Below are 14,877 nucleotides of genomic sequence, written 5' to 3'. Positions count from 1 at the left end.
GAACCGTAAAGGCCATTGTAGGTCCTGTAGAAAGAGCCTCAGCTGGTCTCTCTTTTCCTGGAGAAGGGGTTGGATTTTGTCTTACAACATCCTTTCACATGTGCACTCCCTTCCTCCTCCTCCTCCCATGAAAAACAACTGCATACTTTATACTCGATCTAGGGGACAGGAACCAGACCCCGGTCCCCAGGGCTGTCAAGTGGGATTCCTGACTCTGGAGCACCATTCAATCCCAAACAATCAAGATAATCCAATCAACATTGCAGACCACACACACTAATGCCATTAGAGACAAAATCTCCCAGGGAGGTGAGGGAGGCGAAAGGGAGACAAAGCCTGAGACAAAGCACAGTGGGCTCAATCTCAAGGTTGCTGTGTTTTCTAGACTGAGTTACCTGAGACAGATGGTTCTGAAGTGATGCTAGCACCCTCGGGGGCGGATACCAGTGTCATCCTCCAAGGAAACCATGGCCAAAAGTAAAGATGGCATGTGTCAAAGGACAAGGAATCGCTTCCAGGGGAGCCCGTGCATGTCCATGAACAGCGCATGGGGCCAGACTCAGGGGACCTTGCTTTGATCCTGCTCCTCCATGTATCAGCTGCTTCCCTTTGGGCAAAGCAGTTACTCTCCCAAACCTGAGCCTCCTCTTCTGAAAACAGATAATTAGCAACTTTCTATCTTTCTGTGTGGTTCTGAAGATCAAAATGTACCAGGAGCCAACCCTTTTCACTTTACGGAGGAAGAAAATGAGGCAAACTGTCTTTCCCAAGGCCATACCACCTGTTAGTGACAGGCAGGGGCTATCACAGAGTAACTGCCCTGTAAGTAGCAGTTTTGCTTGTGCCAGACACTATGGTTTATGAGAGTCTAATTTAATTCTCATAACAACTCTATGATGTCCACATTCTTTTTTTATTTTTCCATTGAGGAGACTGAAGTCACTGAGAGGTTAAGTTACTCAGCTGAGACCATGGAAGAATCAGTAGCAGACCCAGGAACTAAACTCTCTCTGAAATCTACACTCTTAGCAACTGGAGCTGAACCCAGCAATTGCTTTAGTCTATGCCTATCTGTACTGAATATACATGAAAACTTTGCCAATGGTAACCAGTTATACCTATTCCTACATGTATTATTATTATCAAATGTTAAATATTATTTCATTAAAGAGAAGTGAGCATTAGTTTGACTTTGAAGCTCATCAAAAGCACAGAGGTGATTCATAAGTCCTGGGATGAGGTGGATGTAAAAACTGCAAAGCAATGTGGCATGTTCTTCTGTCAAAGGGTCTTTTCTGAGCTCATCAGTCAACAGAAGAGAGAGGATAATACCTTGTTTCAACAGGGCTAGAGGTGTTGATGGTTGTTCCTGGTGATAGAACTGGGAGCGGTGAAACCAAAGGTATCTCTGATGTCTCGAAGGAGAGAATATTTGGCCTCCCACCAGTGCGTCATCGTGCTCCTGTAGGAAAGAGACCCAAGTCAGCAGAGCAGGGCAGGGTGGCTCCCGGTGTCAGCCTTAGATCGTGAGTGCTTGCCAGTCCAGGTCTGCAAGAGACCCCCACATCAGAGCCAAGACCTTCCAAAGTTTGGCTCCAAGATGTTTAGCCAGTTTTGGCCCATTGGAGAAAAGTTGGGGTTACAGGATATTGATTAACAACTTTCACTTCCAATGTAAGGTGCTGGAGAAGTGCAGACATGGTCCCTGCCCATGCAGTATTTACAATCTGATGAGAACAATGAAGTGCTGAATTTAGGCACCTGGAATGGCAATGGGAGAGGTTAGAGGGAGTCAAGGAAAATCAGCACAGCAGGGTGGAGAGGACCTTGGACTTGGAATTAAAACACCTGAGTTCCTGTATCTTCTCTGTTTCTTACTGGACACATGATCTATACCTTACTGAACCTCTCCGAACATCCTTTATCATCTCTGAATTAGATTTTAAAAATGGCAGATGCCATCAGTGAAAGCAATTCATTAGTGAAAGTAATTCGGCAAACATTTCTGAAATGAGTTATCTATGATACGCTTACCATGGATAGGAACAAGCTTACAAATTTATTTACTTACTTATTTACTTATTTATTTATTTTGAGGATTATGGCACCTTTATTTTTATTTTTTATTTTTGTTTTTTCTTTATTAAACTGAGTAGGGTGACCTGGTTGATAAAATCATATGGGTTTCAAGTGTACAATTCAATAATACGTCATATGTGTATTGCATGGTATGTTTTACCACCTAAAGTCAAATCTCCTTTTGTCACCACATATTTGACCCCCTTAAACGCCATATGACCATAAAGTGCCCTTAGGAAAGGTTGGGAAAGATATCATACGAGAGATGAGTCTTAAGAAGGTTCTGAAGACGGTTCAGGCTCTGGGAAGTGAAGAAGGGGAACGACACATTCCAGGGATTACGCGGGCAGAAGTTCAGGGGGTACAGTGAACTCAGCGATTTCAAGAGACAGAGAGGGAACCAGTCTCCACTGGGTGGGTGGGTAGGGTTTGCTTCGCTAGAAATAAGATTGAGCACAGAGGGTAAGGCAACATTATGGAAAATCTTGAAAGATGGTCTTTAAGTCCTCTGATATTATGGTTATGGGGTGTTATTTTTATTCAAGGGAAGAAAAAAAGAAAAAGAGAGAAATGCATGCTGCTAACCCAAACATCAGGACATTCTGTTCCTCTGTGATTGTGCTTCGTGAAAATGCTCTCCAGCAAAAAAGAAAAAGAATGATTAAGGGAAAAAAAAAAAAAACAACTAGAACCACATTCATTTCAGCTCCACTGAAGGCACAGCAGGAGGAAGTCGCTGTGTTTGCCAAACCCCAGAAAGAGACACAATTGATGGGGAGCAGGGAGGGGGGAGGGGAAGGCAGGGCGGAGGCGGGGTCCCGGCTTGTTTTATTCTTCCAAAAAGATATTGTAAATAATGGAAAGGTATAGTGCACGGAAGGGGAAATTACTCTGACAGGGCCCTTTTAGGGAAGAAAATGGAACTAAATACACGTTCCATTATTCCTGATCTTTCATTCAACTCCCCAGTGACACGGGGCTCCCCGGAGCTGATGTTTCCCCTTTGCCGTCATAAGTAGTCATTGAGCGGAGCCGATCATTTCAAAATAACGGCCTGCAATTCTTCCATTGTCGTGATTAACACGGGGTAATAATTATTAGCCACACTGAAAACTGCGGAGGAGAGAGAGGTTCTGGTGCCAGGCCGCTCAGGTTTTCCGAAGCCAGGCAAGTTCCCCCTCACTCCACCAGGGGGGGCGATGTCCCCGAGAGACCACAGGAGCCTTTCTGCTCTTAGCTTCTCCAGGACGCCAGGAGCTGGGCCTCCCACACCTTGCCCGGCTGGGATCTGCGGTCATCTCAGGACCTTGTGGAACAACGCATAATAGGAATTCCACCAGAGAGGAGGCTGGAGGGCGAGGTGGGTGGGGGAAGAAGAGAGAAGGTAGATATACCATACCCAATCATCCCAGACACTTGGCCTTTGAAATATTGTCAGCTAAATGGATGGAAGGGGCTGGAGCCACCCATGACTCAGAAAGATTCATACCTCCAGAGCCCTGAACAGAAGAGTTTATCAGAGGCAGGCATAGAGAGAAATCATCCAACTTGAGACAATTCAAAGGCAAAATCCTATTTCTCAGCTCTGTCCCTGGATTGCACTCCCACGTCGATTTTTAAAGGCGTGTGTGTGTGTGTGTGTGTGTGTGTGTGTGTGTGTCCAATGTCCTTCCTCCATCTCCAAGGAGAGACTTGGAGTGATGACATTTCGGCAGTGCTGAGAGAGAGGGGTGAATCCAGTGTAATTTCTACTTTTTTTCGATGGGGAAACCAAGACCCAAAGAAGGGAGGTGACTTGTGCCAGGCCAGGGAATAGCAGAGGCAGGATTCGAACCCAGGTCTCCTGACATCTAAGCGGATAAAGGGGAAGGAAGGAGGTCCAATCTCTGTGTTTTGATGAAAATAGCAGTCTTGTCATTCAAATGATTCTGAGTGAATAGAAGCCATTCCAGAAAAGCCTTGCTGTGACCCCAAAGAGAAAGAGAAGGAAAGTCAGAAGAAAAAAGATAGAAACGGAATTACTCTTGTTGCGCTTTCCCTCCCGTTTCATACACTATCCAGAACATTCAGCCAGAGTAGCTCACAAAAAGGAATAACAATGAACTTAACATCGAACTTAACATGAAGAGAAAGTGTGGACTTTCCTTTCTAGGAATTCAAAACTCAGAATACAGAAAACAATGTGAAAGCGTTTGGGTTTTCGTTTTTGTTTTTGCAGTGACTATTAATTGTTTCATGATGTTGGTGACCGCGCAGTTGATTCCTGCCTACCAAGAGCTTGCGCCCTTCTGGGTTTTTCTTTTTAGACCTTTGTAGCTCACACCCTGCCCTAAATTTACATCACTGAAGCAGGCACTGGGGTTTGTACCTGGATGTCATCTATTTGATTTACTTAAGCAGTGTATTTATTTGTTTTTGCATGGGGTGATGGACTCTTCTCTCTGCCACCTCCTCCCAGAACCAGGCCCCGACCACCCCCACCCCGCAGGGCCCTGGACCAGCCCCCACCTGTCTGGCTTGAGGCCTCCCAGACTCACCCCAGGCGCTGCCCTGCAGCGCCTCACCACAGACCAGAGACAGGCTCCGGGGGCCAGTCCTGCTTTCCCAAGCAGCTCCTATTCATCACTCTCACCCCACCTGGGCTCCGGGCCCAGGCAGGGCCTGGCACTGTGTTAGGGACTGCAGATACCAGTCAGGAAAGAGGAGTCAGGGCTGCGGGCCGACTGAGGGAAAGCTGAATGTTTGTTCCTGAAGAGCCCGCACTCGGAGGCAGGAAGAAATTCTTCTGCTATCATCTCCTCCTTTCTCTCTTAATTAGGAGGAGTGGTAAGTTCAATTCTGTTGGGGTTTGTAGGGCACAGATGCAATCAAGGAGCAGGCAGACACTGGCGTTTTGCTTACCCTGCTCCCCGTGGGCCCCCACAAAACCTGCTGCCATGCTCTCTCTAAGGGGTGGGCCGAAACACGGTGCACCCAATTATCCCATTATTTTGAAAGGCAGGTGTGGCCATGTATGTGGTGGTGTGCAAGGCAGAGGTGACATAAGCTAATGGAGATTTGCATGTGTTGGCAACTTCTTTCCTCTGGGCCAACTCTCATTGTTAAACACACATCCTGCAAAATAGGGGAGAATTGAGCTCATTAGTATGATTGTTTATAATAATCACGATAACAATTGCAACATGCTCCCCTTTGTAAGAAAAAATGACTCTCCTGACCCTCCATGGAACCGCAGCTCAGGGAGGCTCCCCTGGCCTCTGATGAATGTGGAGGGGCCCTCCAGCTGCAGGGGCTCCCGGTCACCTGCTGCTCGAGTGCAAAGAAGAGGGATGAGTCGCACTGCTTCCCTTTCCTGGCGTTTGAAGGATGGACTCCCTCTCTTTCATCACTTTCTCCTCTTCAGAATGTTCCCGGCGCAGGGGTCCTTGCCTCTCTCAAGGGAGAATCAAGAGAGTGGGCGAAACAGTTTTGCGGAGAGAAAGGTTTATTAAAGCCAGAGCTCGATGCGCCAAGGGAGCGTGCTCGGAAAGAGAGTGGCCATGGTTCCCCTAGGTTTACTCGGACAGCATATTTATGGGCACTCAGAAGGTAGGGGCTATCCCTCATCTTCCTCAGGTTCGCCCCGACAAAGGTAGCGCATGCGCAGTGCTACTATATACTAGCACATGCGTCACAGAGTGCCAACCTCAGCCTGGATGTGCTTTGTGGTTCCACAGAATCTTTTTGGGTCTGTACCATTTTCCGATAAGGATACAGGAGAGAAACAGGGCTCCCAAAGTGATGGGAAGACAATGCAGCCACTCCTTAAATTAAGCAGAAAGGTATTTGTAATGAGCCCAGCTATCTTTCTTTGAAAACTGAACAGAAGAATGAACCGCAGTTATAGCAGTCAAGAAATGGGTTTGGCTCTGGTAGAAACTTCTAGATTTTAAGACAAGCCCCTCGTGCATTTGGATAATGCTTTCCAATTCACAGCCAGCATCTTATTTGATTCTTGTGAAGCAGAATCTGCAAGGAAAAGGCTATTCTTTCCACTTTACATATGAAGAAACTGAGGGACTGAGAGACTTAGCCAGGGATTATGTGACCAAATGAGTAGTGTCTCCATTTTGGGAATCTCGTAGAAAAAAAGTAAGAGAGGAAGGCCCTCTCTCAGACCCTCAGTGCTAAGCACAGAGCAGAGCAAAATTCGTGAGCCTCCACCCACCCCCTACTTTCCAGGCCCAAAGCCCAGGTGAATCCAGCATCCCCCCTCTTCCCTGCGGCCTTCTCACAGGGACCCATTCAAGTAGCTTTTGGGGCTTCGTTAACTGGGCCTCACAGAGTATATTCTCCTCCCTGAGCAACACTGGAGGTGGATGAAGAGAGGGAGGGGGTGTTAGGGAAAGAGGGCGAGGTATACAGAGACATAAGCTCCACTTGTGGGAGGTTTAGTGAGAAAGGAGTAAAATCCCGCCTTGTTTGATTTGGAGCCTTAACAGGCTTGCTACTGTTTAAAGTACACAGGAAAGTGGGATTTGCGAAGGGATGAGAGGGGAGGAAAGGGAGGGGGATGTCTTTATGAATGGTGGTGGGAATCCTGGAGCAGGTGCCCTGCTGCTGTGTGTCCGGGCTGCGGTCCTCCTTGCCCAGGCTGAGCCCTCCGCTCCAGCAGCCCAGCAGCCTCTCTCCCCATTCATGGGACTTGGCCCACACACTCCCATCTGGCCCATCAGACCAATCCCTTTGTCCCAACAATGTGGGGGGTAGAGGAGACTGCTGCATCTGCACTGCGGCTGCCTGACAGTGTCTGCTGGAGAAGGTGAGGTACAGCATGGGAGACAGAAGGGCCCACCCATGAGCGGAATCCCAGGCTCAGGAGAAGTGAAAGATGACATGCATTTTAGATAGATCGAGTTGGTGGCGGCATCCATGGTCTCAGCTTTGAGAGCCAGAGGCAAGTCTAGTAATGGAGTGCGTACTACCAAAGGTCATGTGCTGACACGGGCCAGTCCCCCCACCTCCAGACCACAGGTCTAGGCCCATAGCCTCCCAAGCCCAGCCCCCAGGCACCCTAAATATATGCAGGCACACACACTGGTAGGCAGCATTCCCATGCTAAGTACTGATGGCTTGCCACCCCTCCCCCCCACCTCTGAAAGCAAGCAGGCTTACTGCTGAAAGCCTGCCAAAGTATGGCCAGTTTCCAGCACCAAAAATACCTCCTGTGATCGGAGGGGCTACCGTACCGGCATCTATTTGTGGGGCCGGAGCTGTTGCAGCGACAGAGAGAGGACTCCCCAGGGGATGGGCTGGTTGCCCATTTGTGCCTATTCTCCCCAAAGTCTCAGACTTGCTTCCAAGGGCCAGGGAGGCCTGCTCAGCCAGACTTGCCCTCTGCAGGAGAAATCCATACTCATTCTCCCAGGAAAAATTCAGCTTCATTCTAGAGTGCTGTTTATCTGTTCTCTCCCACTTCTCTATCCTCTTCCATTTAATAAATTTTTCCATTTAATAATATGAAGTCACCCATCTAGTGGCAAGCAAAGAAGAGGCCTGGGGCCTGAGACAACCACGTGACAGCCACAGATGACTTTGCAAGGTTCCAGGAGTACTGTGACTGGTGGAGATAAATGGGTTGGTGATTTGGTATAAGACACACATGTCCTCATCCATCCATCCATCTATCTATCTATTTGATAAATACTTATTAAATACCCACGACTCGCCCAGAACTGGACTCAGCTGTAGCTGTCCCTCCTTCTGGAAACGAGGATGGACTGTAAGGCACTGGCATAGGCTTGATGAGTCCCCAGGGACCGTGGGTTTGGCAACAGCTGGACAAGATGAGGAAGAGGACATCAAGGGCCAGATAGATACCAGAAAGCTTCAGTCCCAGAAATACATAGACAGACTTGGGGTAGGGAACCTAGTGGATTATTAGCATGATTTCTTAAAATATGTGTGAAAGAAATAATTATGTACTGTATATGATTCTAATAAATGAAGAAATCTAATAAATTCTCTTTTAATAAATAATATTTGTGGAATAAATGAACGAATGAGTGACTGACTACTCAGTGATCTAAGGGATGAGGTTATTTGAGCACTTTTTAAGACCAAGACTTACGTATATTGCCTTGGAGGATGTTATATCTAAATGCGAACCACAAACATGAGCTGTTCTTTTTTTGTTCCCAAGATATATTGTTTTAATTATGTGCTTAACTAAGAAGATCCATAATTTCTCTAGCCTATTAGGATTAAAAATATGAATAAATCTTTCATTTAAAGATATCATTAAGTCTTCTAACATTTAAAAGTATATCTATTTTCATTCCCTCAACTGTCTGAAGATTAAAGGTGGAAATTCTAATCTTACAGATGGACAAACTGAGGCGCAGAGATGTTAAGGGTGCTTCATCCAGGAGACATCCTAGTAGGCCAGGCGAGTGTTCTTCCCGTTGCCATCCAGACTGCAGACACTGCCATACGTCACAGGACTCAGATCTCAGAGCGCGTTCGACAACAGTGTGAAAACTGGGTGACGTTGTGTCACACGCTGCCTTCGATATGTTCCCTTGCTTGTCTTCACTCTCTTCCTCCTTCTCTCTTTCTCTCCCTTTATTCAGGAAGGGAAAGGAAGGCTGGGGGTCAAGGATGGGGAGATGGAGGAATCTGTTTCATTTTATCCTTCTTTGCTCTTCATTTAGGATTTATTTCTGGACAATGGGGTGGGGAGGTGGTATGAGAAAATAATTTAAATTATATTATAGTTTTCCTAAGATGTGATTACACTGAGGCACAGGGAAAAGATGTGACCTATATCCGGGTCACACAACACTTGATTTAGAACCAGAGGCCCTACTTTTCAGCTTCCCGTTTTATCAGTTAGAATTTTCAACCGTATCACTGGCTGTCTTAGGTATAGCTGACCAGACTGATGCTCCATGTATAGAACAAACGAGATAAATGTTGTTCCAAAATCTTCTTCAAATCATTCCCTTAATAAATTGTGGTTTAGATATGGTCTACCCAAAGATAAGAAGGTAGACTAGACAGACTGTCTAGATTTGGAGATAAGATCTACTTATACAGAGAAATTAATAATAATATAACTTATATTAATTTCCCGGAGGGGTGCCAACAATAAATGCCAAAGTAGTTCAAAGAAAAGAAAAGGGATGGGTCACGGAAAACAGCTTAGATTCTTTGTGGCTCCACAGGACACAACCAGAAATAACCAGTAAATGTCACAGGGAGACAAATTTCAGCTAATTACAATGAAGAAAGAAATTCTGAAGAATTAGCTAATTTCTGTAGATGAAGTAAAGCCCAGATTTCTCCCAATCCTGTGCTGAATGGACGATTGTGCAAGATGATGGGCGATTCTAAACTTCTTTTTCTTTTTCTTTTTCCTTTTTAAGGCCCCTACTGCTCTGAGAACTTCGTGCAACTCCCTTCAGGGTTTTGGAGTAAAAAATTTTTTTTTCTCTCTCTCTATTTTTACCACTGAAGACTGTGGCCACGAGAGGGCAGTAGAGGGAGCTTATCAGAATACTTGGACGTGTTGAGTAAACTCGCTGTGCTCTAATCGCCAGCAGGGACTGGCGAACTCGCTAGGGTCTGGCTTGCAGGCCCCATTTGGAAAGCCGCGTCCAGAGGCTGCAGAGATACTGAGCCTCTTTATGGCGTGAAATCAGTAGTTGTAAGGGCACGGAGGCATGGCCAATCAGGAATCCAGAAACCTCTCACTTTACGTTATTAAAATAAGTTATCTCACCGCCACCTCTCTGATTCCCCTGCCAGGCCGGCGCCCTGGGTTTGTGTATAGAAAGGTCCCCTCCTAATCGCAACGTTTGTCAGAAGCCCAGGATCTCCAACAGAGCTGGAAGCTTGAGATTCCGAGCAAGGCTCATCTTTTCATTATAAAAATAATAATTAATAACAGCAACTTCAAACCGCATTTGACAGCTTGTTGGCTTTCTGAAATTCACCAGCAGAAGAGATTTGCTCCCACAGATTCCGAGACCCCCACCCCCACCCCGTCAACCTCAAGAGGCAAGGCCGGTTCCTCCCCATTCTCCCCACACTCAAATTAAAGATGAAGAGGGAGGTGTGCAGGATGTGCGCAGTGACAGGTGATGCTAAGGATGGGGGAGCTCACATCCCCACTGGCCTCACCCCCTCTGCGCGGGTCCTGAGCTCTCTGCACCGGGACTAAGCCAGCTGGGCTCCCCAGGCCTCCACGCTAATCTCCAGGCCCCGGCAGGGTTTTCGTTGCCCCCTTGCCACTTAAGGCGGCCGGCGGGTCCGGGCTGAGCTGGGCTCAGGGCGGGCTGAGGGCGGGCCTCGCGATGCCAAGCGTACTTCTCCTTTGTTGACAGCTGGCGGAGGAGGAAGTTGGGGTGGGCGGGGGAGGGGGCCGGGGGCCGGCTGCAGCGGGCGGTGCCAGCGGCGGGCGCGGCCCCAGCACGCGCGGGCGCGGCCGGCAGGGAAGGGGTTAAGGCGAGCGGCCTCTATGATAATGAGCTGCCTGGTAATATAGGGAGGGAGCCGGCGCGAAGGGCTTCGCCGCCGCCACCGCGGGAGCCGGAGCTGCCGGGCGGAGCGGCGTCCGCGCCAGCCTGGAGCGGGAGGGCGGCTGGGCGCAGTTGCTGGGAATCCTCGGGCCGGGAGGGCGAGCGATCCGGAGGGGGCCCCCGCGAGCCGCGGAGCGCGAGCGCGCAGACCTCCCCGCAGCCCGCGAAAGCCGGCTCCCGGAGGAAATGGGACTGTGAGCAAACCCCGAGCGAGAAGGGAAGGAAACGCCGGGATTGCTGATGTCAGAGGAGCCCGGAAAGTCGCGCTGGAAAAACCTGAAGACAGACGGGGCTCTGCCGCTTCCCCCGGAGAAACGTCGCCGGACACCCCCACTCACCCCTCGGTGCCTCCCGGATCCCCCCGCGAGCCGGCGACAGCGCCCGGCGGGGCTGCTGCGGGGCGGCGGGGGACGGAGGGGCGCGCGGACCGGAGCCTGAGGGGCCACTTCAGGAATACAGATAAGTGGCTGGAGGCTTGACGCGGATTTTCGTGAATTTGGACTCCGTGTGGATGTGGTCGTCCCCGTGATCGCGAGCTGCGGGCCACGAGCGGGGCAGCGCGCCGCCCGCGGCGGCCGGCGGCGGAGGCGGACAGACTGGGGACGCAAGGACAGACGGACGTCGCCGAGCTGGGTAAGCGGCGCTCGGGTCGCCGGCGCCCTCTGTCCCCTCCTCAGACGCGCGCACTCCCCGCGGCGGCCCCTTCCGCGCACGCCTCTCCGGGTCCCCAGCCCCCGGCTCCCGGGCTCGGCTGCGGCTGCGAGTCCCCGCTCGGGCTCGGCCACTTTCGCTGCTGGACCCGGAGCCGCTGCCCGCCGGGGCTCCCCGCCAGCGGCTGCTGGAAGCGGCGGCGCTCGGCGGCGCGCACCTGCCGGCGCTCTGCGGCTTTGGGGAGCCCTGGGGCGGCGGGGCTGTCCCGAGACCTGGAGCCCAGCGCGGGCCTTGGTGGCACGAGCAAGAGAGGCCAAGGCCACTGAGGCCAGCGCTCGATTTGGGGGCGTTCACTCCGGTGCTGGAGTCCCTGGCGGCCGCTGGCTGTTCCTTCGGATTAGGGCACTCGGGAATGGAAGAGGAATCCACGGGCGCTGCACAGGGAGAAGTGCTCCGTGCCCCTCCGTGCGCCCTCGTGGTGCACAGCCGTCAGCACCCTCCCGGGTCTGGGCAGCACGAGGGGGTTGGGGGCTGAGGTAGCTTGCCCGGGATCCTTATGAACCATTCGGGAATACTTCCTCCTGGGTGCCTTGTTGCCCCACCCCGCAAGTGGTGTAGGGATCTTAGAAAATTCTAGCCCTTTTGATCCATCCCACAGGTAGTCTATAAATGTTCATCATGAGCTGGATGGCCAAAGAGAAAGTCACCAGAGACTGCCATTCCAGATGAAATGTCCACCTGTTTGGCATGACGGTTGCCCTAGGAGGAGCTCCCTACTCAAACTCAGGTCCGGAGAGATAGAGATGGGGCCCGGTGGGGGTGTGAAAGACTTGGGATTCTAGGTCAGTTAAAGGTCTAGAAATGAAAGCCCCCTGAGGTGCACATTGGAAATATGGCCAGGTCTGTAGGGACCTAAGATCCCGGGGTAGCAGGGACATACCAGCAGTGGGTAGGCAAGGGACATAAGACAAGACCAGTCTGAGGGAGTCCGGCTGCCAGCTAGAGCTTGAGGCAGAGGCTGGAGAAACAGCGGTTTGGAGGAACCCGCAGAAATTTGGGGACCTATTCATTCTCTTCCGCTCTGGAGCAGGTGGACGAGGTTTATGAGCATCCGGGCTGGGCTGCACGTTGTGGGAGTGGAGTCGGGTTCAGCTCTTCCCCCTCCTGGTGCAAGAGCAGCTCCAGTCTCTCTGGGCTCCTTACTCAGACCTGGAAACTTCACTCTTCCCTCTGGGCAGGTTGTGTGTTCTGGGGCCTTCCACAGAGCGGCAGAGCCTGGGGATGAGATAGCCCAGGCAGGAGGAATTCAGCTATTCCTACTGAAGTTTTGTGCACTCGCTCCAGAAAGCTCCTGGAGTTGCTAGCAGCCCTCTCTGTTCTGACTTCTCCCTTACCTTTGAACTAATTACCTGTGATTTCTCCTCCTTGACCTGGGGATGGGGGCGGTAGGTGGGAAGGGAGTGGAGGGAACCAAGGGAACTGAGAGCATCTGCCAAGATACCCTAGCGAGGTTGTTCTTCTTTTCCCTTCTTCCACCTCGCATCTTCGCCTTTCACCCCAACCCTTCCTCATCCCGGAACTTGCCCTCGCTGCCAGCATTGCCAAAAAGAAAAGAACCTTTCCCCTTTGTCACCCAGTCGACCCTCTTCAGGGTCCTGCTGGTGAAGGGAGGGCAGGGCAGACTGCCCTCTCGCTCCCTCCCTGTCCTCAGCAAATTGCATTAGGATGGGGCAAATTGGCTTACAAAGCAGTTAAGTGGAAATGACATTTAAAGCCATGTACAGTGGACATGGTGCTGAGGAGCAGCAAGATCTGACATGGGAAAGTCCGGGAAGGTGTCCTCTGCCCAGGGACCCCAAGTCTGACGAGGGAATTCCACCTGGCCCTTTCCTTTGCCAGGACACAAGGACCAGGGTCCCTTACAGCCTAGAGCAGGGCAGGAAAGCTGTTTGGCACTTCAGCGCAAGAGTAATCGAAGAGTAAAAGGTGGTGTTGCATGTCTGTCGCCTGAAAAGAACCATGTCATTACAAGGTTGGTGGCTCCCTTTCAGAGCCGGCCTGAATACCTGCCCCTGTCCCCAAAGCTCCAGGGAGTGTATACCCTCTGGACAATCAAAAGCTGCAGGTGTGGGGAATGTAAAAGTTCACCATCCTGTTTTTACTGGAAGTCTGCACTTAAAATGAGGTTAAAAAGAAAACCCTCAAAGAACAGCTACTTCTTTCTCTGTTAAGTCCCTTTCCTATTCACAAACTCTTCTGATTCCGTTAATCTTTATTTCATGGGCATGTTACAAGAAAACACGCAGGAGTGGGAGGAGAAACCGGCGACACACTGAAATACACAGGGCAGCGCTGGGGGCAGCCGAAGCCCTCCGGTCCAGGTGCCATGAAATATTTATGGGGCCGGAGTTGTCACTGGAGTTTTATAGTCTCTCTCCTGCCGCCTTTTCTGTTGCTGCCTCCCCAAGATATGGAGTTTTGTGTTGGGGGAGGCGATTCCCGTCTCCAGCAGCAACACCCCCCCACCTCCCCCCCCCCCACACCCCCCAGCTGTCTCGCTGTGTTGCCACACAGCTGTCTCCACACACACAGACTGGGCCTCAATATACTTCTGTCCGTCACAGCAAACGGAGGGGCTAAGAGTGCCAAGCCAAGCCCCCCACCCCACCCCCATTCTGATCATAAAGAGACCGGAGCATTGTGTTACAGTCTGTTAACTACAAATAATTCAGGACTGTCCACAGGGAGACTGGCAGGAACAGGCTTCGAGGTGCCGTAGTTTTACGGTCCCTGTGCACGGCCCCCTCCCCATCACTTCCACCCTTGCTCAGGGGCAGTCTGTAATCAATTCATTATATGGGAATATTCCGTTTCTCCCCTGCACATATGCTCAGTTCAAGCAATGATGAATGGAACCGATTCCCTTATGGGAAACAGTTTTTTCACTTAGTTACAAAGATTTCATGCCCGATTAGAGTAAATGAGGGTGGGTGTGTGTCCACTTCTTTTTTGGTCATTTCTAAAGGTGAGCCCTGTGGAGACAGATAGAAAGGCAGTTCTTTCTGGGGTCAAACAGCTGGTCCCAAGGGCCCAGAGGGATGGAAGTTCAGAACAGGATCCCCCCCACCACTTTCTGCTGGGCTTAGCCCTCGGGCACTGGGGGGGGGGGGCATTCCCTGGCATGGGGCATATGGAACTTCTTTATCTAGCTCCACACTGTTCCATCTGGAATTGAGGGCAGAAATAGAGGCGAGAAAGTTCTTTGTTGGGGAACAGGATCCCTACTGGGCAAGAATGTACAGAGAGGAGAGGAAGGGAGGTTGGGAGCTGAAAGAAAAGGCTCAGGCCTGAGCAGGGCAGAAGTCCCCCAGCTCTCACAGCTGGTTAACCATTAACCCCCACCCTGCCCTGGCCACATCTCCCGCTAAAGTGAAAGTCTAGATCTCAGAAACCCAGAGGACCAGCAGGCGTCCCCCGCGTCCCCCTCTCACCCGGCAGAATATTTGCTTTATCCCTCCTCCCCTGCTTCAGCCCCGGGCTCAGTCCTGGCCCCCACTCACCCTTTCCTCTCCCACTTTCCTGGCAC

The 14,877-nt window shown here is 50.8% G+C and overlaps 1 protein-coding gene across 4 annotated transcripts in view; it reads left to right on the top strand.

Annotated features, from left to right (window-relative positions):
- Positions 1 to 10,551: 10,551 nt before the first annotated feature.
- PLXNA2 (plexin A2) overlaps positions 10,552 to 14,877 on the top strand; it is a 197,723-nt gene continuing 193,397 nt past the window's right edge. The window contains exon 1 of one of the 4 annotated variants that reach the window (XM_016150260.2): positions 10,552 to 11,273. The gene's annotated coding sequence lies outside the window, so the exon portion shown is untranslated. The remainder of the gene's footprint in view (positions 11,274 to 14,877) is intronic. The other 3 variants (XM_016150261.2, XM_036234462.1, XM_016150253.2) reach the window with 3 other exon arrangements.

This window comes from Rousettus aegyptiacus, unplaced genomic scaffold, assembly GCF_014176215.1.
Source record: "Rousettus aegyptiacus isolate mRouAeg1 unplaced genomic scaffold, mRouAeg1.p scaffold_m13_p_17, whole genome shotgun sequence".
Taxonomy (NCBI): Eukaryota; Metazoa; Chordata; class Mammalia; order Chiroptera; family Pteropodidae; genus Rousettus; species Rousettus aegyptiacus.
This window is presented reverse-complemented; position numbering and strand designations above follow the sequence as displayed.